Consider the following 13,528-nt stretch of genomic DNA (forward strand, 5'->3'; position numbering starts at 1 on the left):
TATCGTCCTTTCGCTCTGCCCATCAGTTTGTGGATGATAGGCAGTACTCATGTCTAGACGAGTTCCTAATGCTTGCTGTAATGTCTGCCAGAATCTTGAAATAAATCTGCCATCCCTATCAGAGATAATAGAGATTGGTATTCCATGTCTGGAGATGACTTCCTTCAAATACAGTCGTGCTAACTTCTCCATCTTGTCATCTTCTCTTATTGGCAAGAAGTGTGCTGATTTGGTGAGACGATCAACTATTACCCAAATAGTATCAAAACCACTTGCAGTCTTTGGCAATTTAGTGATGAAATCCATGGTAATGTTTTCCCATTTCCATTCCGGGATTTCGGGTTGTTGAAGTAGACCTGATGGTTTCTGATGCTCAGCTTTGACCTTAGAACACGTCAAACATTCTCCTACGTATTTAGCAACATCGGCTTTCATACCCGGCCACCAAAAATGTTTCTTGAGATCCTTGTACATCTTCCCCGTTCCAGGATGTATTGAGTATCTGGTTTTATGAGCTTCTCTAAGTACCATTTCTCTCATATCTCCAAATTTTGGTACCCAAATCCTTTCAGCCCTATACCGGGTTCCGTCTTCCCGAATATTAAGATGCTTCTCCGATCCTTTGGGTATTTCATCCTTTAAATTTCCCTCTTTTAAAACTCCTTGTTGCGCCTCCTTTATTTGAGTAGTAATGTTATTATGAATCATTATATTCATAGATTTTACTCGAATGGGTTCTCTGTCCTTCCTGCTCAAGGCATCGGCTACCACATTTGCCTTCCCCGAGTGGTAACGAATCTCAAAGTCGTAATCATTCAATAATTCAATCCACCTACGCTGCCTCATATTCAGTTGTTTCTGATTAAATATGTGTTGAAGACTTTTGAGGTCGGTATATATAATACTTTTGACCCCATATAAGTAGTGCCTCCAAGTCTTTAATGCAAAAACAACCGCGCCTAATTCCAAATCATGCGTCGTATAATTTTGTTCGTGAATCTTCAATTGTCTAGACGCATAAGCAATCACCTTCGTTCGTTGCATTAATACACAACCGAGACCTTGCTTTGATGCATCACAATAAATCACAAAATCATCATTCCCTTCAGGCAATGACAATATAGGTGCCGTAGTTAGCTTTTTCTTCAATAACTGAAACGCTTTCTCTTGTTCATCATTCCATTCAAATTTCTTCCCTTTATGCGTTAATGCAGTCAAGGGTTTTGCTATTCTGGAAAAGTCTTGGATGAACCTTCTGTAGTAACCAGCTAGTCCTAAAAACTGGCGTATGTGTTTCGGAGTTTTCGGGGTTTCCCACTTTTCAACAGTTTCTATCTTTGCCGGATCCACCTTAATACCTTCTTTGTTCACTATGTGACCGAGGAATTGAACTTCTTCCAACCAAAATGCACACTTTGAAAACTTAGCGTACAATTCTTCCTTCCTCAATACTTCTAACACCTTTCTCAAATGTTCACCGTGTTCTTGGTCATTCTTTGAGTAAATAAGTATGTCATCAATGAAAACAATGACAAACTTGTCAAGGTATGGTCCACACACTCGGTTCATAAGGTCCATGAACACAGCTGGTGCATTAGTTAAACCAAACGGCATGACCATAAACTCGTAATGACCGTAACGTGTTCTGAAAGCAGTCTTTGGAATATCATCTTCTTTCACCCGCATTTGATGATACCCGGAACGTAAGTCAATCTTTGAATAAACAGACGAGCCTTGTAGTTGATCAAATAAGTCATCGATTCTCGGTAGTGGGTAGCGGTTCTTGATGGTAAGTTTGTTCAACTCTCGGTAGTCGATACACAACCTGAATGTACCATCTTTCTTCTTGACAAACAAAACAGGAGCTCCCCACGGTGATGTGCTTGGTCGAATGAAACCACGCTCTAAAAGTTCTTGTAATTGGCTTTGTAGTTCTTTCATCTCGCTGGGTGCGAGTCTGTAAGGAGCACGAGCTATTGGTGCAGCTCCTGGTACAAGATCTATTTGAAATTCAACGGATCGATGTGGGGGTAATCTCGGTAATTCTTTCGGAAATACATCGGGAAATTCTTTTGCGACGGGAACATCATTGATGCTCTTTTCTTCAGTTTGTACTTTCTCGACGTGTGCTAGAACAGCATAGCAACCTTTTCTTATTACTTTTTGTGCCTTCAAATTACTAATAAGATGTAGCTTCGTGTTGCCCTTTTCTCCGTACACCATTAAGGGTTTTCCTTTTTCTCGTATAATGCGAATTGCATTTTTGTAACAAACGATGTCCGCTTTCACTTCTTTCAACCAGTCCATACCGATTATCACATCAAAACTCCCTAACTCTACTGGTATCAAATCAATCTTAAATGTTTCGCTAACCAGTTTAATTTCTCGATTCCGACATATATTATCTGCTGAAATTAATTTACCATTTGCTAATTCGAGTAAAAATTTACTATCCAAAGGCGTCAATGGACAACTTAATTTAGCACAAAAATCTCTACTCATATAGCTTCTATCTGCACCCGAATCAAATAAAACGTAAGCAGATTTATTGTCAATAAGAAACGTACCCGTAACAAGCTCCGGGTCTTCCTGTGCCTCTGCCGCATTAATATTGAAAACTCTTCCACGGCCTTGTCCATTCGTGTTCTCCTGGTTTGGGCAATTTCTAATAATGTGGCCCGGTTTTCCACATTTATAACAAACTACATTGGCATAACTTGCTCCGACACTACTTGCTCCGCCATTACTCGTTCCGACACCATTTATTCCTTTCGTTCTATTAACCCCAGGTCCGTAGACCTCACACTTCGCCACGCTATGACCATTTCTTTTACACTTGTTGCAAAATTTGGTGCAGAACCCCGAGTGATTCTTTTCACACCTTTGGCATAGCTGCTTCTGATTGTTGTTGTTGTTGCGGTTATTATTGTTGTTGGGATGATTGTTGTAGTTGCTGTTGTTGTTGTTGTTGTTGTTGTTGGGCCGTTTGTTGTAGTTGCGATTGATGTTGCGATTGTTGGGATAATTGTTGCGATTATTGTTGTAATTGCTGTTGTTGTTGTATTGGTGATTCTTATCACCGTTTTCCTCCCACTTTCTTTTGACTTGCTTCACATTGGCCTCTTCAGCAGTCTGTTCTTTAATTCTTTCTTCAATTTGGTTCACGAGTTTGTGAGCCATTCTACATGCCTGTTGTATGGAGGCGGGCTCGTGTGAACTTATATCTTCTTGGATTCTTTCCGGTAATCCTTTCACAAACGCGTCGATCTTCTCTTCCTCATCTTCGAATGCTCCCGGACACAATAGGCACAATTCTGTGAATCGTCTTTCGTACCTGGTAATATCAAATCCTTGGGTTCGTAACCCTCTAAGTTCTGTCTTGAGCTTATTGACCTCGGTTCTGGGACGGTACTTCTCGTTCATCAAGTGCTTGAATGCTGACCACGGTAGTGCGTACGCATCGTCTTGTCCCACTTGCTCTAGATAGGTATTCCACCATGTTAACGCAGAACCTGTGAAGGTATGCGTAGCGTACTTTACTTTGTCCTCTTCAGTACACTTACTTATGGCAAACACCGATTCGACCTTCTCGGTCCACCGTTTCAATCCGATCGGTCCTTCGGTTCCATCAAATTCCAAAGGTTTGCAGGCAGTGAATTCTTTGTAGGTGCATCCTACACGATTTCCTGTACTGCTAGATCCAAGGTTATTGTTGGTATGTAGCGCAGCCTGTACTGCGGCTATGTTTGAAGCTAGAAAAGTACGGAATTCCTCTTCATTCATATTCACGGTGTGTCGAGTAGTCGGTGCCATTTCCTTCAAAATAGTTAAATGGAACAAGTTAATCATACAGAATATTAAGAGTAGTTAATAGTATTTCATAGCATAATATGAACTCATTTATAAAAGCTTTTTCTTCATATTAGCGTTTTATAAGTTTAAATTCGGGTAGTACTTACCCGTTAAGTTCATACTTAGTAGCTAATATACAATTCAACTACTACAATTCTATATGAAAAACTGATTATAATAATATTTCGCGTTCAAACTTTTATACAATATTTTACAAACTTACAATACCGCTTATTTTACATAAAGCATGAAATATAGCACACAATAACTTTGATACAAGATAGTTGTGAAGATAATTCTAGCTAGTACACAAGTCGTTCAGCAAAGGCAATAAAGACACGTAATTCATACGTCCAGAAATAAGTCATGCATTCTGGTTTTACTAGGACTACTTCCCATCCTTGGTCTTGTGCAACATAACCGTTATGGCCGTTGATAAGACAGTGTGTTGTAACGTCGTCAAAGGGACGAGGGTTACGTAATGTCCAACAGTCCCGTAATAATCTAAAAACCTCATTTCTTACCCCAATTACCGACTCCGTCACTTGTGGAAACGTTTTGTTTAATAGTTGTAGCCCGATGTTCTTGTTCTCACTTTGGTGAGAAGCGAACATTACTAATCCGTAAGCATAACATGCTTCTTTATGTTGCATGTTAGCCGCTTTTTCTAAATCACGAAGTCCAATATTCGGATATATTGAGTCAAAATAATTTCTTAACCCGTTGCGTAAAATAGCATTTGGGTTCCCCGCAATATATGCGTCAAAGTAAACACATCGTAACTTATGGGTTTCCCAATGTGATATCCCCCATCTTTCAAACGAAAGTCTCTTATAAACCAAGACATTCTTGGAACGTTCTTCGAATGTCTTACAAACTGATCTCGCCTTAAATAGTTGTGCCGAGGAATTCTGGCCGACTCTAGACAAGATTTCATCAATCATGTCTCCGGGTAGGTCTCTTAAAATATTGGGTTGTCTATCCATTTTGTGTTTTTAAACTGTAAAATAGACAAGAGTTAGATTCATAAAAAAATACTTATTAATACAAGCAATTTTTACATATATCATAAAGCATAAGAACATTATATTACATATATTACACCACACGAATACAACTATCTTATTCCGACTCGCACGTTTCTTCTTCTTCGGTTTTGGTTCGTTTTGCCAAGTTTCTAGGGATATATGATGTTCCCCTAATACGAGCCGTCGTTGTCGACATTGGTTTAGAAAAACCTGGTGGTTTAGAGGTTCCCGGGTCATTGTTACAACTTAAGGACTTCGGGGGTTGACGATACATATAAAGTTCATCGGGGTTGGAATTAGATTTCTCTATTTTTATGCCCTTTCCCTTATTATTTTCTTTTGCCTTTTTAAATTCAGTTGGGGTAATTTCTATAACATCATCGGAATTCTCGTCGGAATCCGATTCATCGGAGAATTGGTAATCCTCCCAATATTTTGCTTCCTTGGCGGAAACACCATTGACCATAATTAACCTTGGTCGGTTGGTTGAGGATTTTCTTTTACTTAACCGTTTTATTATTTCCCCCACCGGTTCTATTTCTTCATCCGGTTCCGATTCTTCTTCCGGTTCCGATTCTTATTCCGGTTCCGACTCTTCTTCCGGTTCCTCTTCGGGAACTTGTGAATCAGTCCACGAATCATTCCAATTTACATTTGACTCTTCATTATTATTAGGTGAGTCAATGGGACTTGTTCTAGAGGTAGACATCTATCACATAATATCAAACGCGTTAAGAGATTAATATATCACATAATATTCACATGTTAAAAATATATAGTTTCCAACAAAATTTGTTAAGCAATCATTTTTCATGTAAACACGGTCGAAGTCCAGACTCACTAATGCATCCTAACAAACTCGATAAGACACACTAATGCAAAATTCTGGTTCTCTAAGACCAACGCTCGGATACCAACTGAAATGTCCCGTTCTTATTGATTAAAAACGTTCCATATTAATTGATTTCGTTGCGAGGTTTTGACCTCTATATGAGACGTTTTTCCAAGACTGCATTCATTTTTAAAACAAACCATAACCTTTATTTCATAAATAAAGGTTTAAAAAGCTTTACGTAGATTATCAAATAATGATAATCTAAAATATCCTGTTTACACACGACCATTACATAATGGTTTACAATACAAATATGTTACATCGAAATCAGTTTCTTGAATGCAGTTTTTACACAATATCATACAAACATGGACTCCAAATCTTGTCCTTATTTTAGTATGCAACAGCGGAAGCTCTTAATATTCACCTGAGAATAAACATGCTTTAAACGTCAACAAAAATGTTGGTGAGTTATAGGTTTAACCTATATATATCAAATCGTAACAATAGACCACAAGATTTCATATTTCAATACACATCCCATACATAGAGATAAAAATCATTCATATGGTGAACACCTGGTAACCGACATTAACAAGATGCATATATAAGAATATCCCCATCATTCCGGGACACCCTCCGGATATGATATAAATTTCGAAGTACTAAAACATCCGGTACTTTGGATGGGGTTTGTTAGGCCCAATAGATCTATCTTTAGGATTCGCGTCAATTAGGGTGTCTGTTCCCTAATTCTTAGATTACCAGACTTAATAAAAAGGGGCATATTCGATTTCGATAATTCAACCATAGAATGTAGTTTCACGTACTTGTGTCTATTTTGTAAATCATTTATAAAACCTGCATGTATTCTCATCCCAAAAATATTAGATTTTAAAAGTGGGACTATAACTCACTTTCAAAGATTTTTACTTCGTCGGGAAGTAAGACTTAGCCACTGGTTGATTCACGAACCTATAACAATATATACATATATATCAAAGTATGTTCAAAATATATTTACAACACTTTTAATATATTTTGATGTTTTAAGTTTATTAAGTCAGCTGTCCTCGTTAGTAACCTACAACTAGTTGTCCACAGTTAGATGTACAGAAATAAATCGATAAATATTATCTTGAATCAATCCACGACCCAGTGTATACGTATCTCAGTATTGATCACAACTCAAACTATATATATTTTGAAATCAACCTCAACCCTGTATAGCTAACTCCAACATTCACATATAGAGTGTCTATGGTTGTTCCGAAATATATATAGATGTGTCGACATGATAGGTCGAAACATTGTATACGTGTCTATGGTATCTCAAGATTACATAATATACAATACAAGTTGATTAAGTTATGGTTGGAATAGATTTGTTACCAATTTTCACGTAGCTAAAATGAGAAAAAATTATCCAATCTTGTTTTACCCATAACTTCTTCATTTTAAATCCGTTTTGAGTGAATCAAATTGCTATGGTTTCATATTGAACTCTATTTTATGAATCTAAACAGAAAAGTATAGGTTTATAGTCGGAAAAATAAGTTACAAGTCGTTTTTGTAAAGGTAGTCATTTCAGTCGAAAGAACGACGTCTAGATGACCATTTTAGAAAACATACTTCCACTTTGAGTTTAATCATAATTTTTGGATATAGTTTCATGTTCATAATAAAAATAATTTTCTCAGAATAACAACTTTAAAATCAAAGTTTATCATAGTTTTTAATTAACTAACCCAAAACAGCCCGCGGTGTTACTACGACGGCGTAAATCCGGTTTTACGGTGTTTTTCGTGTTTCCAGGTTTTAAATCATTAAGTTAGCATATCATATAGATATATAACATGTGTTTAGTTGATTTTAAAAGTCAAGTTAGAAGGATTAACTTTTGTTTGCGAACAAGTTTAGAATTAACTAAACTATGTTCTAGTGATTACAAGTTTAAACCTTCGAATAAGATAGCTTTATATGTATGAATCGAATGATGTTATGAACATCATTACTACCTTAAGTTCCTTGGATAAACCTACTGGAAAAGAGAAAAATGGATCTAGCTTCAATGGATCCTTGGATGGCTCGAAGTTCTTGAAGCAGAATCATGACACGAAAACAAGTTCAAGTAAGATCATCACTTGAAATAAGATTGTTATAGTTATAGAAATTGAACCAAAGTTTGAATATGATTATTACCTTGTATTAGAATGATAACCTACTGTAAGAAACAAAGATTTCTTGAGGTTGGATGATCACCTTACAAGATTGGAAGTGAGCTAGCAAACTTGAAAGTATTCTTGATTTTATGAAACTAGAACTTTTGGAATTTATGAAGAACACTTAGAACTTGAAGATAGAACTTGAGAGAGATCAATTAGATGAAGAAAATTGAAGAATGAAAGTGTTTTTAGGTGTTTTTGGTCGTTGGTGTATGGATTAGATATAAAGGATATGTAATTTTGTTTTCATGTAAATAAGTCATGAATGATTACTCATATTTTTGTAATTTTATGAGATATTTCATGCTAGTTGCCAAATGATGGTTCCCACATGTGTTAGGTGACTCAAATGGGCTGCTAAGAGCTGATCATTGGAGTGTATATACCAATAGTACATACATCTAAAAGCTGTGTATTGTACGAGTACGAATACGGGTGCATACGAGTAGAATTGTTGATGAAACTGAACGAGGATGTAATTGTAAGCATTTTTGTTAAGTAGAAGTATTTTGATAAGTGTATTGAAGTCTTTCAAAAGTGTATAAATACATATTAAAACACTACATGTATATACATTTTAACTGAGTCGTTAAGTCATCGTTAGTCGTTACATGTAAGTGTTGTTTTGAAACCTTTAGGTTAACGATCTTGTTAAATGTTGTTAACCCAATGTTTATAATATCAAATGAGATTTTAAATTATTATATTATCATGATATTATCATGTATGAATATCTCTTAATATGATATATATACATTAAATATCTTTACAACGATAATCGTTACATATATGTCTCGTTTAAAAATCATTAAGTTAGTGGTCTTGTTTTTACATATGTAGTTCATTGTTAATATACTTAATGATATGTTTACTTATCATAGTATCATGTTAACTATATATATATCCATATATATGTCATCATATAGTTTTTACAAGTTTTAACGTTCGTGAATCACCGGTCAACTTGGGTGGTCAATTGTCTATATGAAACATATTTCAATTAATCAAGTCTTAACAAGTTTGATTGCTTAACATGTTGGAAACATTTAATCATGTAAATATCAATCTCAATTAATATATATAAACATGGAAAAGTTCGGGTCACTACATATGTGACCAAGGCGACAATGCTATAAGTAGGAATCACTCAAATCCCTTTTGAGTTTCTTGGTGCTAGTATGGTATATTGAGCTACTAGATGATGTATCATCATGAACCAATTCATAAATTCCATTTGAAGGCGAAGCCTTAAAATAGAATACATTATCTAAATAAACATGGATATCATTATTAACAAAATTAAGATAAAAACCACATTGTTTTAAACTGGAAACTGAAATAATGTTTCGACATAAATCCGGTGCATACAAAACATTGTTCAAAATAAGTTCCAAACCACTTGGAAGCTTTAATACAAAGTCTCCTTGAGCCTTCACTAGCACTTTGGCTCCATTACCCATAAAGAGACTTGATGTTCCCGTTTGCTTGCTACTTCTTTTGAACCCCTGCAAAGAATTGCAAATGTGAGTTCCACATCCAGTGTCTAATACCCATGTATTAGAAGAAGTAATACTAAGCTCTATATATACCATATATATGTTACCTGATGATTGCCCCGCATCCCTCTTTTCCTTCAACTCCTTAAGGTAGACCGGGCAATTGCGTTTCCAGTGACCCACTTCACCGCAACCGAAGCACGGGTCTTCCTTGGGGTTTGCTTGTCCGGCAACCTTTTGCTTCTTGTTCTTGTTTTTGGTTGGGGTAACCATCCACCCCTTTCCCTTGCCTTGATGGGCGGGTCCTTTCCTCTTAGTCGCCTTTGGCTTAGAGATGTTATTACCTTTGGACCCACCATCATTGATCATTAGCACGGGTGAAGCCCTCTTACCCATGCTAGTTTCGGCCGTCCTTAACATGCCATGAAGTTCACCAATGGTCTTATCCATCCCATTCATATTGTAATTAATTACAAATTGGTCAAACCTCTTTGACAAGGAGTTTAGGATAAGATCGGTGGCTAGCTCATTAGATATGTTGAGATTAAGACGGTTTACGCGATCAATAAGGCTTTTCATTTTGAGGACATAAGAGGATACGGATTGGGTGTCATCCATACGACATGCATGTAGCGCTCGAACCGTTTCGAAGCGCTCGACACGTGCTTGTTGAAGGAACATCTCCTTCAATTGCGTAATCATGTCATATGCACTATGATGTTCGAAATCCTTTTGGAGTTCGGGTATCATAGTCCCAAGCATTAGGCAAGCGACTTGCACCGAATCGGCGCAATACTTGTCATAATAAGCCATGCCCTCTAGATCTTCCTCATCCTGTTGGTCGGGAATAGGGTCCTCCAACACATACGCTTTATCCTCAAGTTTGAGGACAATCCTAAGATTACGGAACCAATCCATAAAGTTCGTATGGTTGAGTTTGTCTTTCTCGAGGAGAGACCTTAATGATAGGTTGTTTAGGTTAAGTGGTGCATTTTGCATGTTGTTGTTATTTGCGGCCATCTACAAAATTAACAAAGTTCATTTAAGTATCGATTTTAAATTTAATAAACAACACCCTTTTATAATTAATTGACTTATTAAATATTAGAATCCAACGGTAAATCAAATTTCGGTTAGGTGACCTTTATCCCGTTATTTGATTTAGCTAGGTAGTCATTTATATGACAATTGCAATCCTTTTGCAACTTCTAAATTATGGGATCATGCAATCCTTTTGCATGGCATATTCATCCCATCAACGCCTATTTGTTCCTCATGCTTCGGTGACCCTAAGTTCATGATTCCCAAATCAAGTCGTCCTACTTGTGTAAACGTGTAAATTTAACATCCAAGTGGTTAGGTGACCTTTATCCCACAAGTGTGCGAAATTTACCTCAATCATATTAGTTTGCTCACAACGGTTAGGTGACCTTTATCCCATTATGAGTTCCCTAATATTTTCAAGTGTCACACAAAAGGATGGCATTTAACTTGTTTGCCTTGTCGATTAAGGGATTTTAAGTTTTCGTTAATTCTAGTTTAAGAAAACATTTATGCCATACACCAACATGCATTTAGTGTATGGTTCATTTGAAATCCATTTTCAAGTCTTGTAATTAAGCCAATTACTTGATATAAACCAATTTATATATGCGATCCTTTTCATGTTCTTAATAACCGTTTATTAATGTCCTTTTGCTACTTTTAATTTAACCATTTAAATTGTCGATATGCATGTTGTTAATAATGTTAATTTAACCAATTAAATTGTCATTCTAGTTTGTTGTTAACTTGTGTGATTAACTTGTAGCATACAAACATACAATCCACAATCATACAAGAAATAAAACAACCACGCATGCAAAACAAATGTGTTCACAATCAAGCCAATTTGGTGGAGATTTGTTTAGCCGAAAACAAATATCACCGGTTAAGGGTTAAAACACAAAGTAAGAGGTTTTAACCTCCCACTTAAACTTGCATCCAAATGCATCTTCATGTGTTCTTCAAGTCTTCATCATCTTCATCATTTTACAAAATATATCCTAATACATTTTGTCTAAAATTGAAATTACTACCTAATCTACTTTACATACCAAATATAAAATAAATTACATAACCAAATGAATTATTACATGCCAAATGAATAATTATTATTACAAACCAATTGAATAAATATTAATCAACCATGCATGCAACCAAACACAAGGTCAAGGCTTAGATTGTGAACATTTACATTCAACCAAAATTAGACCAAATGGAAGAACCCAAAAACCCATTTTGGGTCTCCTTAAAATCGGCCTAAATTCCAAACCCACCCAAACCCGACAATTTTTGCATTCCATTCTCATGCATGTACTTGAAATGCAAATATAGTGGGTTTAAAGACCATATAAGAAGCATAATCCATAGACCTCGGCTCTAGATACCATTGATGGAATTTAACAAGTTTCAAAACAACATGTTCATTAAGTTAACACAATCATAAAACCAATTTTAAGATAGTTGATACGAGCGGAAGCATTAATAGAACAAGTATATATATAAAACCATTTTGTTAAATTCCATACTAATATCAAGTCTTGGAATCATACTTACATATAATACAAGTAGAAGAAGAAGATTATACCTCTTCAATGGTGAGTAATGAGCTGAATGGACAGCAGGATATGAAGAAGAAGATGATGGAGAAAATAGCTTCTAATTTGAAGCCTCAAGTGTGTAATACCCACAAGCCCTTTTACACCAACACCCCTTATGATAGAGTTAGGATTTAAGACACTTAATCACCTAGATTTAGCAAGCAAAACCACTTCCTTCCCTCCCTAAAGCTCACGGCCAGCAGGCCTTATTTCAGCAGAAAAAGTTGCAGTTTTCTTTTAGTGTTTGCTTGTTTTTTTTATCTCACTTGAGTCAAGGAATGCTTTGGTTAAAAGGAGACATGCATGCTTAAGGAATATCTTGTTCCAAGTTACCAAGCAAGCATGGGAATCACACCTAGGAGTCCCAAAAAAACTGCATCCTCCCTTTTATTTAAATAACAAGTGCAATTTATATAAACTTGTTAAATAAAACCATGCATTATTTATGTTACTTATATTTTATAAACTTTTATAAAATATAAAATAATATAATCATTTAAACCTATAAACAATTATATATAAATTATCCAAATAATTTACCTCAAGTGATAATACTTTAGAAAACCGATTTTCTAAAATTCTAGTGTCGCGTATTTACATAACAATCCAATCGTTAAAATAAATACATATAAAGTGCTGGTAAGCTTGTTATTGGGTATGACCCGACTTGGATCATAGCATAGTGGCCACGTTAATTTAATATGTCTCTCGGGCATATGAAATACCTACAGATAGGACTGTTTATCTGTCCATTTATCATCACTATATAAGATGTTATGAAACAATATAAAAACATCGCTAATAATTTGTGTGAAATTACCTTATATACTTCGCAGTGGCGATTTCACAATTTGATGATCCATGATCCATGGCGATTTGACGATTTGATCCTATAACGATTCACCTAATTATCCATTTGATTTTTTGTGAAGATGGAAAAGAGAGAGCGAGTAATTGAGCTATGTTTTTTGATTTTGTAGATCTGACCATTCCATATATTTACGGAGAGAGAAATTATGAATAATTCATTTTAAATTTCAAAATTTAAAAACCTACTCACCTCACATACATTGAAAAGATGCTCTTTGATCATCATAAAAAGTAACGTCTTAATACCTTTCCCATACACTTGAACAATTTAAATATAATTAAATAAAAGGGCACATAGGATAGAGAATTTCAAAGTGGTCAGGTTTTTTAATGGCACGTGGAATGGTGATGTGGTGTATGTATTGTATGTATATGTTTGGTGTGAGGTAAAAAAATAACAACAAATAGTGTATATGTATAGGTTTTTGTGAGACAAATCTCTCTGCTACATGGACCGAAAATTAAGGGCTGAAGGACATGTGGACAAAAGCTTACCGATATATATATATATATATATATATATATATATATATATATATATATATATATATATATATATATATATATAGGGAAGTAACCA

The 13,528-nt window shown here is 35.5% G+C and overlaps 1 long non-coding RNA gene across 7 annotated transcripts in view; it reads right to left on the reverse strand.

Annotated features, from left to right (window-relative positions):
• Window positions 1–13,187, reverse strand: part of LOC139876663 (uncharacterized) — a 40,964-nt gene extending 27,777 nt beyond the window's left edge. For 6 of the 7 annotated variants that reach the window (XR_011768232.1, XR_011768227.1, XR_011768228.1 and 3 more), the window contains exon 1: window positions 12,899–13,132. This is a non-coding gene — a long non-coding RNA (uncharacterized lncRNA). The other variant, XR_011768229.1, reaches the window with a different exon arrangement.
• Between the last annotated feature and the right edge of the window lie 341 nt (window positions 13,188–13,528).

Source organism: Rutidosis leptorrhynchoides, chromosome 11, assembly GCF_046630445.1.
Source record: "Rutidosis leptorrhynchoides isolate AG116_Rl617_1_P2 chromosome 11, CSIRO_AGI_Rlap_v1, whole genome shotgun sequence".
Classification (NCBI taxonomy): Eukaryota; Viridiplantae; Streptophyta; class Magnoliopsida; order Asterales; family Asteraceae; genus Rutidosis; species Rutidosis leptorrhynchoides.